Source organism: Rhinoraja longicauda, chromosome 21 (assembly GCF_053455715.1).
Source record: "Rhinoraja longicauda isolate Sanriku21f chromosome 21, sRhiLon1.1, whole genome shotgun sequence".
In the NCBI taxonomy this organism is placed as follows: domain Eukaryota; kingdom Metazoa; phylum Chordata; class Chondrichthyes; order Rajiformes; family Arhynchobatidae; genus Rhinoraja; species Rhinoraja longicauda.
This window is the reverse complement of record NC_135973.1, coordinates 26,261,478-26,275,735: the sequence shown is the minus strand read 5'-3', so window position 1 is coordinate 26,275,735 and position 14,258 is coordinate 26,261,478. Positions and strand designations below refer to the sequence as shown.

General features: G+C 43.9%; 1 protein-coding gene across 1 annotated transcript in view; it reads right to left on the bottom strand.

Annotated features, from left to right (window-relative positions):
* axin1 (axin 1) overlaps nucleotides 1-14,258 on the bottom strand; it is a 399,614-nt gene that overhangs the window by 352,020 nt on the left and 33,336 nt on the right. The gene's annotated exons all lie outside the window — the stretch shown is intronic.

Sequence of the window (14,258 nt, the reverse complement as noted above, 5' to 3'; positions counted from 1 at the left end):
GAAATTGCAGAGAATTGTGGATGCGGCTCAGACCCACCGGAAATTGGAGGAACAGCACCTCATATTTCGCCTGGGCAGCTTGCAGCCCAGCGGTATGAACATTGCCTTCTCCAACTTTAGATAGTTCCTCTGTCCCTCTCTTCTCCTCCCCCTTCCCAGATCTCCCACTGTCTTCCTGTCTCCACCTATATCCTTCCTTTGTCCCGCCCCCCTGATATCAGTCTGAAGAAGGGTCTCGACCCGAAACGTCACCCATTCCTTCTCTCCAGAGATGCTGCCTGACCTAATCAAGGATGAATCTCACTCCCTCTTCTCCCCTCTCCCATTAGGCAAGAGGTACAGAACAGTAAAAATGCACTTCTCCAGATTCAGGGCCAGTTTCTTCACAGCTGGTTTCAGACAACTGAACCATCCTATCACCAACTAGAGAGCGGTTCTGAGCTATCGTCTACCTCATTGGAGAACCTTGGACTATCTTTAATCGGACTTCACTGGACTTTATCTTAGACTAAACCTTATTCCCATTATCCTTTGATCTGTACACTGTGGACAGCATGATTGTAATCTTGTATAGTCTTTCCGCTGACTTGATAGCACACAACAAAAAAATGCTTTCACTGTGTGACAATAAACTAAACTAAACCAAACTCAGCTAAACTAAACTAAACTAAACCAAACTAAACCAAACTGTTGATCACACATTGTGCAACCACATACACTCTGCAGGTGGAACTCCTCCATATAGAATGGATAGATGTAGTTTGTGATTTAATGCTAAAAGTGATGCAGACTCTTCACTTTGATGCTGCTTCATATAGATTTGAAAGCTGACCCAATCCAATTTCAGCACCCAGCAGCCTTAGGTACAGTGACTGACCCATGGCAAGTAATTTCAGGGCCTTTCCAGCAATAAAATCAAAGTGATGTGTAGGGCTGAGGCATAGAAATGAGACTGCAGCATCAGCAACTGCACTGTGAGAACAGGGAAAGTGCCTGTGCTATCGGGCACTGAACTATATTGCATTTCTATTATTACTCTTTCTGCTTGAAGAAGCAACATAAAGTTTTAAATGGAAAAAAACAAGGAAGTGCAAATGCTGGGTTGCGAAAAAGAAGACACAAAGGGCTGGAGATTTGGGGCGGCACGGTGGCGCAGCGGTAGAGTTGCTGTCTTACAGCGCCAGGGGCCTGGGTTCCATCCTGACCACAGGTGCTGTCTGTACAGAGTTCGTGCTTTCTCCCTGTGACAGCGTGGGTTTTCTCCGGGAGCTCCAGTTTCCTCCCACACTCCAAAAACGTACAGGTTTATAGGCTAATTGGCTTCTGTAAATTGTCCCTGGTGTGTAGGATAGTGCTGGTGTACGGGGCGATTGCTGGTCGGTTCCGGCTCGATGGGCCGAAGGGCCTGCTTCTGCGCTGTACCTCTAGAGTCTAAAGTTAAGTGAAGAATAACTCAGCAGGTTAGGCAGCATCCCTAAGGATTGCGTGCTATCCATTGACTGGATAGCACGCAAACAAAAGCTTTTCACTGTACGTCGGTACACGTGACAATAATAAAATAAGTAAACTAAACTACTTTATTCTCCCCCCCCCCCCTGCTTACCGACACACTAGGAGCAATTTAAAGTGGTCAGCAAGCCACATGTCTTTGGGACAAGCAAGGGAACTGGAGCACCCAGAGAAAGCCTCCACAGAAAGCCTCCACAGCTGCAATCTCAACGCAGGCAGTAGCGGAGATCGGGATTGAACCCATGTCACTGAAGCCGTGAGCCAGTCGCTCAAGGGACTGTGCCACTGAGCCAGCTCATTTATTTTCCTTTCAGTTGTGTAGCCTGGCTACACTGCTATGAATGGTGTCAATGCTAAAGTGAAAGTGCCGAAAGTGAATATTGTGTTCAGTTCCGGGCACCATGTTATAGGAAAGATATTGTCAAGCTTGAAAGGGTTCAGAAAAGATTTACAAGGATGTTGCCAGGACTAGAGGGTGTGAGCTATAGGGAGAGGTTGAGTAGGCTGGGTCACTATTCCAAGGAGCGCAGGAGGATGAGGGGTGATCTTGTAGAGGTATACAAAATCATGAGAGGAATAGATCGGGTAGATGCGCAGAGTCTCTTGCCCAGAGTAGGGGAATCGAGGACCAGAAGACATAGGTTCAAGGTGAAGGAGAAAAGATTTAATAGGAATCCGAGGGGTAACCTTTTCACACAAAGGGTGGTGGGTGTATGGAACAAGCTGCCAGAGGAGGTAGTTGAGGCTGTATAAGAAACAGTTAGACAGGTACATGGATAGGATAGGTTTGGAGGGATATGGACCAAGCACAGGCAAGTGGGACTAGTGTAGCTGGGACATGTTGGCCAGTGTGGGCAAGTTGGGCTGAATGGCCTGTTTCCACACTGTATTACTCTGTGACTCTATGACACTAATTGTATTTATTATGATGGGCGGCAATTATGATTCCAACAGCTGAGGTGATGTTAACATTGGTCAAGGAACAGAACAGTCATCCGATTGGTCGCCGGCCAGAATCTCCATCCCACTGACTCGAATGGGAAGGAAAATATTCCTGGCGAGGGTAATGGACAACTGGTTTAACATCAGTCATTCATCTGATGACAAACCCTCCTCCCCATGTTATAATTGCCCCCATTCACAAATGAACTCTAATAGTTATCTTCCTTTATATGTGGGACTCAAGCGGCACAGTGGCACAGTTGACTCACAGCGCCAGAGTCCCGGGTTCGATCCTGACTACGGGGGCTGCCTGCGTGCAGTTTGTATGTTCTCCCCGTGACCGCGTGGGTTTCCTCCAGGGTAAACTCCGTCGTTCATCACAATGACGAGCTGGTTTGTAGGTTCATTGGGTTCTGTAGGTTGTGAATTGTCCCTAGTGTGTCAGGAGTGGATGCATAAGTGGGATAACATGGAACTAGTGCGGACGGGCGATCGATGGTCGGCGTGGACAATGGGCCGAAGGGCCTGTTTCCATGCTGTAAAAAAAAGTGACAGGGGATCCGCCAGCACATTGATAAATTGAATAAAATCGCATCCGTCCGTAAGTAGACAGAAGTGGACAGCACCCACTCCCTTAGACTAAACCCTGCAGATTACACACAGCCTTACACAAACACGCCATCGCATTTTATAGCCTGAAATTAGCTTGAGAAAAAAGGATGTCCTGCCATTTATTGCATTGCCGAGCCACATAGTATTGAAGCCTTCTTTGCCCCGAGGCTCCACAATACTTTGTTTCATAAATTGTAGTGCTGTGTGGGTTCCATTTCGTTATCAACTTGTGAGTTGAGATATAAAAGAACGTGAACTCGGGAAAGCCGCAAAGAATATTTATCTAGAATGGATGGACAAGGCCCCACAAGTGCTCGCAATGTTTGGCTCTTGCCAGTAGCTGGGGAAGGGAGAATTTGCAAGCTGCCCCAGGGCAAACTGAAAATTACAGCTTCCTGGAAAGATATCCACTTAAAGTCAAACCGCAGCTAATAACCTTCTTCAGGCTGGTTCTAATTAAGGTGGGCTTCACGTCATTGTAAATATGTTTGCAGGGATGATTTGCAGATGTTGCAGTACACAAAAGAAGACAATGAAGCTGTCGTATTGCAGGGAGAAGGATAAAAATAACCCTCCCCCTCATGAAAAAAAATATCCCTGCTTTCTAGTCGTTTAGTCGGCTTTTGCCCTGAAAATGGCATTTGTGGACGGCATTGCTGCTTCTCCTAACCTGCCACCACCCCCTCCTAACCTGCCACCACCCCATTGCATGTAATGATCTAGATCAGCAGGCAGTCTATGTGCAGTTGTACTAGTCACAGGAACATGCTGGGGCTCCTCACACTGGGAGCCATTGTGCATTGGGGCAATTTCCATTTTTGTCCTGGCTTGCTCATTAAAAATGAAACAACTCGGAGAACCACGCAGCCCGGCCAGCCTTATAAACGCTGCGGAGGTTCAAATGGCGCCACAAGTCAACAAAAGGAAAGAAAGAAAATGTTAGTTTATATTTTGCTGGATGCTCTTTAACAAACACAATTATTTACAAGAGAACATCGACGCACTCCCTTTTTTTATTTCTTTCAAAGGGAACAGGATTTTTTTTTTCTTCCCCTGGGGCAGACGGACTCCTTGGCTATGTGGTTAGAACACTAATGGGTCTAGCCACTCTCCATGGGACCATGCCCAAAGAAGGAGGGTATTAGTGATGGATTAAGGCAGAGCCCTTTAGCCCACTGGGTGCAAGAGGACCTGATCAAAATGGGGCTCATTGGGTCCACGCGAGTTGCTTCATATGGTTTCCCTTCAAGACGAGAGCAGCTCTCGTAGAAACTGGAGGAGGCTATTCATCCCTTCTAGCTTCTTCTCCCCTCTCCCATCAGGCAAGAGGTACAGAAGTGTGAAAACACACACCTCCAGAATCAGGGACAGTTTCTTCGCGGCTGTTATTAGGCAACTGAACCACCCTATCACCAACTAGCGAGCGGTCCTGAACTACTATCGACTTCATTGGAGGCCCTCGGATTATCTTTAATTGGTCTTTTCTGGACTATCTTGCACTAAATATTATTCACTTCATCCTGCATCTTTACATTGCGGGCAGCTTGAATGTAATCATGTATACCCTTTCCACTGACTGGTTAGCACGCAACAAAAAAGCTTCTCACTGTACCTTGGTACACGTGACAATAAACTAAACCAAACTAAACTCATTTCGCAGATCTGATGTTAGAAGATGGAATTAGATGGACATGGACATCTAGATTTAGATTAGTTTATGTCATATGTACCAGAATGCAATGAGATTCCTTGTTTGCATAAAGAATGCAGAGTACACAGTATAAATGATGTGGATAGATACAGCAGTAAATGCAATCATGAATGCCAAACAAAAGAATGACGTGGAACAACCTAAAGTGGTGCAAAAGTAAGATACCAAAAGCAATAATGGAATGATCGTATGAGACAGGGTAAAAAGTAAGTGTTGATGGCACTTTTACATTGGATATGAAACATCTGCATCACAAACCATTTACAATGTCTAAGTGCATATTGTGTGAAATTGATTTTCAGTGTTCTTTATTTCCAAAGTAGTTGGTGGTGAGAGTTTCCAAATTTAGGCCATAATCCACTCACCATTGAATCCCTTCATTGTTTTGTCAAGTTTAAATGTAGACTTCTGTTTTCAAAGCTGGGATATTTCCCCTGTGAAGTTACCTTGCTCGTAAATACAGCTAAGCAATCATTTCCGCTGGGCAGAAGATACAGAAGCACCACCAGACCCAGAAGCAGCTTCTTTCATTTTATCAGCAGGCTACCGAAGTTCTGAAGTTTATCATCAGGCTTCATAAGTTCATAAGTTTTTCGGAGCAGAATTAGGCCATTCGGCCAATTGTCTACCCTGCCATTCAATCATGGCTGATCTATCTTTCCCTCTCAACCCCGTTCTCCTGCCTTCTCCCCATAACCCTTGATACCCGCTCTAATCAAAAATCTTTCAATCATCGCCTTAATAAATATCCATGCACTTGGTCTCCACAGCCTTCTGTGGCAATGAACTCCACACATTCACAACATTCACTGACTAAAGAAATTCTTCCTAATTTCTTCCATAAATCCTTCCAGAAGGTGGGGTACTGTCCGATTCTCCTCTACCCCTTTCCAAACATTGGACTCTGGAACTATCGCACTACAATGCTGAGAACAATATTCCGCACTCTGTATCTTTCCCTTTGCTCTTCCTATTGTACTTGAGTTTGGTGTGATTGCATTTATGTACAGTATTATCTGATCTGACTGGATAGCTGGCAAAACTATGCTTTTCACTGTACATCAGTACACACGGCAATAATAAACCTAAACCTAAATCTTAAATGTAATGATTAAAATTATGCATTTAATGCGAACCCCCTTCTAATCATTTCACTTTGAAAGTATTTTTGAAGTAAAACTTTGGTAGCACATGAACTCACTGGATCATTGAAAGACTGGAGCGACTAGGCTTGTATACACTGGCATTTAGAAGGATGAGAGGGGATCTTATTGAAACATATAAGATTATTAAGGGATTGGACACGCTAGAGGCAGGAAACATGTTCCCGATGTTGGGGGAGTCCAGAACCAGGGGTTACAGTTTAAGAATAAGGGGTAGGCCATTTAGAATGGAGATGAGGAAAGACACTTTTTCACTCAGAGAGTTGTGAAGCTGTGGAATTCTCTGCCACAGAAGGCAGTGGAGGCCAATTCTCTGGATGCTTTCAAGAGAGAGTTAGATAGAGCTCTTAAAGATAGTGGAGTCAAGGGATATGGGGAGAAGGCAGGAACGGGGTAGTGATTGTGGATGATCAGCCATGATCACAGTGATTGGCGGTGCTGGCGTGAAGGGCCGAATGGCCTCCTCCTGCACCTATTATCTATTGTCTATTGTCTATTATGACAATCTCCCCTGCAAGCATGTGCAGTCATTTATCACAGAGTGAACAATTAATGTTGCAAAACGTACACCAGAATGAATGGCATGTCTATCATCCTGTTAGCAATGAAAAACACTCTCAGTTTCATATATCTATATTTAAACCCCTCTATAAAATATATTATTTATGATTTACAGGATTCATGGCATGTTCTTTTTTTTATGGTTTGCAATTAAAAACATTTTAAACTTTCTGGCAATCCTCTGCAATCGTAGTCCAATGATCCTTGAGCCAAAACATTATTCATAATGATGGCAAAATTCAATGTCAATAATCTGCAGCAGCTTGTGTCCATTTGCAGTCCTTTCATTTCTGAGCAGGGGGTGACTGTAAGTCATAACCCAGTGCAGAGTCTGACCTTCACCCCCCCCCTAAAGATTGCTTCATTCCCACTGTGTCTATCCTATATGGATCTATGAATACAAAGAAAGGTAGGCCTAACTTTGACGAGAAACACACAAAAAATGACAGTGTGCTGAATTTTGCATGGACTGGAATCCTGTAAAGGGCCCTGAAATTGACAGTGCATTATTTATGCTGCAAAGATTTCATTGTCTTTCTCATTACTGTTACTGAGACTATTATTCTTTATTTGCTTTTTTATATATATTGAACTTCTTTTGTCGTTTATTATGGTGTTTACAGAGTACTATGTTTACATATCTGTGTAGGAAAGAACTGCAGATGCTGGTTTAAACCGAAGGTAGACACAAAAAGCTGGAGTGTGCTCAGCGGGACAGGCAGCACCTCTGGAGAGAAGGAATGGGTGACGTTTCAGGCCGAGACCCTTCTTCAGACTGATCAGTTCGTTCTCTCCAGAGATGCTGTCTGTCCCGCTGGGTCACTCCAGCATTTTATGTTTACATATCTGTTGTTTTCAGTTCAGTCCAGTTTATTGTCACATGTATCGAGGTACAGAGAAAAGCTTTTGTTGCGTGCTGACCAGTCAGCGGAAAGGTGACACATGATTACAATTGAGCAATCCACAGTGTACAGATACATGATAAAGGGAATAAGGTTTAGTGCAAGTCCAGTAAAGTCTGATTAAAGATAGTCTGAGGATCTCCAATGAGGCAGATAATAGCTCAGGACCAAGTCTCTAGTTGTTGATAGAATAGTTCAGTTGCCTCACAGCAGCTGGGAAGAAACTGTCCCTGAAACTGGAGATGCTGCAAGTAAGAATTCCATTGTTCCATTTCGGAACATATGGCAATAAAACATGTGTAGGAATAAAACATGCTGGTTTAAACCGAAGATAGACACAGTCTGAAGAAGGGTCTCGGCCTGAAACGTCACCCATTCCTTCTCGCCAGAGATGCTGCCTGACCCGCTGAGTTACTCCAGCTTTTTGTGTCTATCTTCTGACAATAAAACACTCTTGACTTGACTTGACAATAGTGCAGCCACGTTGAAATATGACAGCTTTCTCCCTTTTCCCGGATTTGATGCCAATCAGGACCAATAGTGACGGAATGTAATTAATGTAATCTATTGCTAGATAGAGCTCTTAAGGATAGCGGAGTCAGGGGGTATGGGGAGAAGGCAGGAACGGGGTACTGATTGAGAATGATCAGCCATGATCACATTGAATGGCGGTGCTGGCTCGAAGGGCTGAATGGCCTCCTCCTGCACCTATTGTCTTTTGTCTATTGTCTAAAACTCTCCAGATATCTGAGGTCACAAACGCTGTTTTCCCGAAGAATTCAAATGTCACTAATTAGAACTGAAATCTGCTGAAATGGATTTATTTCGCAAGCAATCCTGCATGTTAAATAAACGTCTATGATTTATTATTCTGCTGTTCTGGTTTCTGCTAGCGTTTCTTAATAAACTGCTATCTAGAATACACCATATCAGGGTTTCATTTTCCTATCTATTGGAAATGTCCTGGGCTACAATTTACAGCAAGATTATCAAAAACTTAATGGGTTTAGGATTGATCCCAAGAATTATATTTCCCAACTTTCATCATACATGAGATCATATTTCCGTTCAAACAACGTATGAACTTTCCTTTGCAAAAAGCGACTCTTTGAATCGTGTGCGAGAAGTCAGATTTGGAGAGAACCCAAATCATAACCAGTGTGTGCCAGTAAAAATGAAATGTTCTTCCTGGTAAAAAATAGTCAGGGCTCCCTGGAACTCTGGAATTCTGGAACACTAGGGAATTATTTTTTATTTGTCAGAAGGAAACAATGCTGATAAAACCTGCATTTATTAAACATCTACCAATAAACCTTGAAATGAATGGCTTGCTCAATCAGTTCAAAGGGCATCTAAGAGGCAAGGGTTTAGAAATGGGCCTTAAATCACACAAAGCCTGGCTAAGGGCAATAGGATGACATGGCAATGGTGCAATGGTAGAGTTGCTGCCTTACAGCGCCAGAGACCCGGGTTTGATCCTGACTACGGGTGCTGTCTGTAAGGAGTTTGTACGTTCTCCCCGTGACCACGTGGGTTTTCTCCGGGTGCTCTGATTTCCTCCCACACTTCAAAGACGTACAGGGTTGTAGGTTAATTAGTTTATTTTAGTTTAGTTTAGAGATACAGTGTGGAACCTAGGCCCTTTGGCCCACCGAGTCCATGCCGACCAACGATCCCCGCACATTAACACTATTCGACACTCACTGGGGACAATTTACAATTTTTACTGAAGTCAATTAACCTACAACCTGTACGTCTTTGGAACGTGGGAGGAAACCGAAGATCTCGGAGGAAACCCACACGGTCACGGGGAGAACGTACAAACTCCATACAGACAGCACCCGTAGTCGGGATCGAACCCGGGTCTCCGATGCTGCAAGTGGTGTACGGCAGCAACTCTACCGCTGCACCACCGTGCCACCAATTGGCTTTGGTAAAATTGTAATTTGTCCCCAGTGTGTGGGATGGTGCTAGTGTACCAAGATCGCGGGTCGGCGCGGACTTGTTGGGCCGAAGAGCCTGCTTCCACGATGTATCACTTTGAAGACAATAGGTTTTTTCCCTGAACGGATTTTTATAATAACATAATAGTTTCATGGTGTTCTTTACTGATAATAGCTTTTTATTCCAGAATCTGGATAGACTGGGTGTGCTTTCTCTGGAGCAGAGGAGGCTGAGGGGTGATCAGTTATACGCAGTTATGATCGGGATAGTTATCAGTTATATGCAGTTATGATGGGGATAAATTGGGAAATAGGGAGAAACACTATGTGCACGTTTGGTGCAGAAAGACGATCAGGTAGATGCAATACAATCTGAACCAGAAGGTTAAACCAGCAATAGAGCCTTGAGATACTGGACCTATTTTCATAGAGTCATTGAGTCATACAGTGTGGAAACAGGCCCTCCAGCCCGACCTGCCCATGGCTATCAACATGCCTTGGCCCTCTCTACCTATCCTAATCATGTACCTGTCCAAATGCTCTAATGCTTTTTAAGCATTGTGATAGTACCTGCCTCAACCACCTCCTCTGGCAGCTTGTTCCATATATCAACCACCCTTTGTGTAAAAAAGTTACCCCTTTGGTTCCTATTAAATCTTTTCGTCCTCATCTTAAACCGATGTGCTCTCAATGGTTCATTGATTCTCTATTGTCACGAATGCACTGCACAGTGAAATTCTTGCACCCGTCACCATACTTTGGCGCCATTTCCAAAAGGTTTTTGATTCCCCTACTCTGGGTAAAAGACTCTGTGCATTTATCCGATCTATTCCTCTCATGATCTTGTACACTTCTACAAGATCACTGCTCATCCTCCTGCGCTCCGAGGAATAAAGTCCCAGCCTTCTCAACCTCTCCCTACAGCTCAGGTAACATCCTCATAAATCTTCTTTGCACCTTTACCAGCTTAACAACATCACTGCAGTATAAAAGATTAACATTGTGTAGGAAGGAACCGCAGATGCTGGTTTAAACCGAAGATAGACACAAAATGCTGGAGTAACTCTAGCGGGACAGGCAGCATTTCTGGAGAGAAGGAATGGGTGACGTTCCGGGTCCAGACCCTTCTTCAAGTCAAGTCAAGTCACATTTATTTGTCACGTACACATACACGATGTGCAGTGAAATGAAAGTGGCAATGCCTGCGGGTTGTGCACAAAAAGAATTACAGTTACAGCATATAAATAAAGTTAATAAGTTACTATTAGTGTCAACAAAAATGTAGTCTCTGGGGTTATAAAAGTTGACAGTCCTGATGGCCTGTGGGAAGAAGCTCCGTCTCATCCTCTCCGTTTTCACAGCGTGACAGCGGAGGCGTTTGCCTGATCGTAGCATCTGGAACAGTCCGTTACTGGTGTGGCAGGGGTCCCTCATGATCTTGCTTGCTCTGGATCTGCACCTCCTGATGTATAGGTCCTGCAGGGGGATGAGTGTAGTTCCCATGGTGCGTTCTGCCGAACGCACTACTCTCTGCAGGGCCATCCTGTCCTGGGCAGAGCTGTTCCCAAACCAGACTGTAATGTTGCCGGACAGGATGCTCTCTACAGCCCCAGAGTAGAAGCAATGAAGGATCTTCAGAGACACTCTGAATTTCCTCAGTTGTCTAAGGTGGCAAAGACGCTGCTTAGCCTTACCCACCAGTGCGGCAATGTGCGTTGCCCACGTCAGATCCTCTGTGATGCGGACTCCCAAGTATTTAAAACTGCTCACCCTATCCACAATAGACCCATTTATCTCCAGTGGCGTGTACGTCCTGGGATGTTTAGCCCTTCTGAAGTCCACAATCAGCTCCTTTGTTTTAGTGTCATTCAAGAGGAGGCTATTGTCCTGACACCAGAGTGCCAGATCAGCCACCTCTTCCCGGTAGGCCTTCTCATCGTTGTTGGAGATCCGGCCCAGACCCTTCTTTGGAAGCCATTCCAAAAACTTATGAACACTCATATCCTGATTGTGTGACTGAAGAAAGAATTTCAGGTTGTCTTGAAGTACCAGATATGGGGTGGAGTAGTTTTAAATCTAGCCGTGTTCATTTGGAATCATCTGTGGGAATGGGCTTGATAGATAACCATCTCTCCTTGTTCCATGTTATCTTATATTACTTCTGTGTAAAGCTCATGAGGGACTTACTGGATTCCTTAATGAAAAAGGCAGCACAGAACCAATGCACTGACTGTATTCCCTGCGCACCACACCATTTGTGTTATAAGAAAATAACTGCAGATGCTGGTACAAATGGAAGGTATTTATTCACAAAATGCTGGAGTAACTCAGCAGGTCAGGCAGCATCTCGGGAGAGAAGGAATGGGCGACGTTTCGGGTCGAGACCCTTCTTCAGACTGATCACACCATTTATGTTTATCTCTCCCCCCTCCAATGCAATCATTTCAGCTTCCCTTCAATTATTTCTAAAGGTTATTGCAGAACTTGGGTTCACATCCAGACATAAAGTTAATAAAAACATTATTGTTTCTATCAGATTTAAGCTCTGCATCGTTCAAATCATTGATAATGTGCCATTTATAGCCAATACTAATTAATTTTCCTTTACAAATTTAAACTCTTCGATATTCCCGTTAAAAAATATATTAAATGAATCAGTCAGACAATTGTGAATGCATTGTTTGCACATATAATTGATGTTTCTCTCTGGAACTACTATTCTACAAAGCTGAGAACTATATTCTGCATTCTAGTATCTTTGTCTTTGCTTTACATTTTGTACTTGTGTTTGGCTTGATTGTATTCATAGAGAGTATTATCTGATTTTGTTGGGTAGCACTCCAACAAACACCTCAGACTATGCCTCAGTACAGGTGACAATGACAAACCAAACCTAACCTTGTGGTTAGACAGACAGAAAATGCTGGAGTAACTCAGAGTAAGGGCTCCGACCCAAAACGTCACCTATTCCTTTTCTCCAGAGATGCTGCCTGACCCACTAAGTTACTCCGGCATTTTGTGTCTGTCTTCGGTATAAACCAGCATCTGCAGCTCCTTCCCACACTAACCTTGTGTTCCTCTGTATACAATAGAGTCAAATCCCTTTATCCGACAAATCTTCTTGCCTGTTACTATAGCCTCCCTTGAATGCTGTCAGGTGAAAGATTCTGCTGATATTTGAAGCTGGGGGGGGGGTAAATATTGTTTCAAAATTATGAAGGTGAGCGGGTGGTGAAATCTGGTGTAAATCACGGAGACTTTTTTAATAAAACTGGGACTAAAAAACCAAGAGAAAGCTGTCCGTTTTTGTTGACTGAATTATAATTCAGCTGAATCCGTTCCTTCATTACTTCGGGGACAGACAATTCTCTGCAAGGGTCTCGTGGGGGATTGTCTTTATACTATGCCTGGACCTCAAGCTTCATTTACATAGCAAGGTGGAATTAAATCTAAAGTAACTAATTCCTTTTAATTTGCTCCCCAGTGACTCAGCAGTCAATTTATTCTTTCCACGTCTGCGGTTTTTGATCCAGCCCAGAGAAGCAAGGAATCGCACTGTAAGGTACCCACATTGGGACAGCAGACACCAAAGTAAAATGTTTCTTCATTTCCACTAACGCTGTGTAAAGCCATGGTATTGTCTTCTGACTTCAGTAAGAATGTTTGCCTGTTATTTGTAGCTGTCTGCGATATTTCCTCCTTCTGAGTCTGAAGCTCTCAAACAGTAGACGTTTAACACTGAACGCAACAAAGTCCAGTTTATCATTATCTAAACCATCATCAGTTCCACAAACCCACCATTTCAACATTGCTATGACTATAGACACAAAATGCTGGAGTAACTCAGCGGGACAGGCAGCATCTCTGGAGAGAAGGAATGGGTGGCGTTTTGGGCAGAGACCCTTCGTCAGACTGAGTCAGGGGAGAGGGCAGATACAGAGATAAGGAAGTGTAAGGTGTGAGAAAGAGACATGAAAGGGGGTGGAGATCAAGGAAAATGTAGAATAGACCATTTATTTGTTAGCCAGGAGAAGGTAACAACAAAGCAAACTGATAAAATGTAATCGGGACAGTCAGACTGGTTGGAGAACTGGGAAGGGGGGAGGGATGGAGAGAGGGGGAAAAGCAAGGGTTACTTGAAGTTAGAGGTCAATATTCATACCGCTGGGGTGTAAGCTGCTTAAGCGAAATATGAGGTGCTGTTCTCCAGTTTGCGCTGGGCCTCACTCTGACAATGGAGGAGGCCCAAGACAATAAGGTCGGTGTGGGAATGTGACGGGGAGTTAAAGTGTTTAGCAACCGGGAGATCAGGTAGGTTTAGGCGGACTGAGCGGAGAGCTATGATTGTGTCTCGGTTTTACATGTGTGGAGTCTCTACCTAATGAAGTTGAAGGGCCTTTTGCCTAATGTTTGAGTAAATCTCAGGTAGAGGTAATTCAAGCTTCAATTCAATGTTACAACATTCACAAAGCATGCTCAGACTGAACGCGATGTCAGTCTCGCGAGGTGACATTCAATTAAACTTTATGTAACAAATGTGCACTTTAACGGTAGATGATAAAATGGTAGAATCATCACAACCTGTGACAGAGTGAGAAATAATTTATAAGATCATAAGGTCATAAGAAGAAGCAGAATTAGCCCAATCGGCCCATCGAATCTGCTCTACCATTCGATCATGGGTGACCTATTTTTCCCTCTCAACCCCATTCTCCTGCCTTCTCACTTTTGACCTTTGACACCCTATTCAAGAACCTATCAATCTCCGCTTAAAATGCACCCAATGACTTAGCCTCCACCGCCATCAGTGGCAATGAATTCCATAGATTCACCAACCTCTGGCTAAAGAAATTCCTCCACATCTCCATCCTAAAGTTCGTCCTCTTTTTCTGAGGCTGTGTCCTTTGGTCCGATA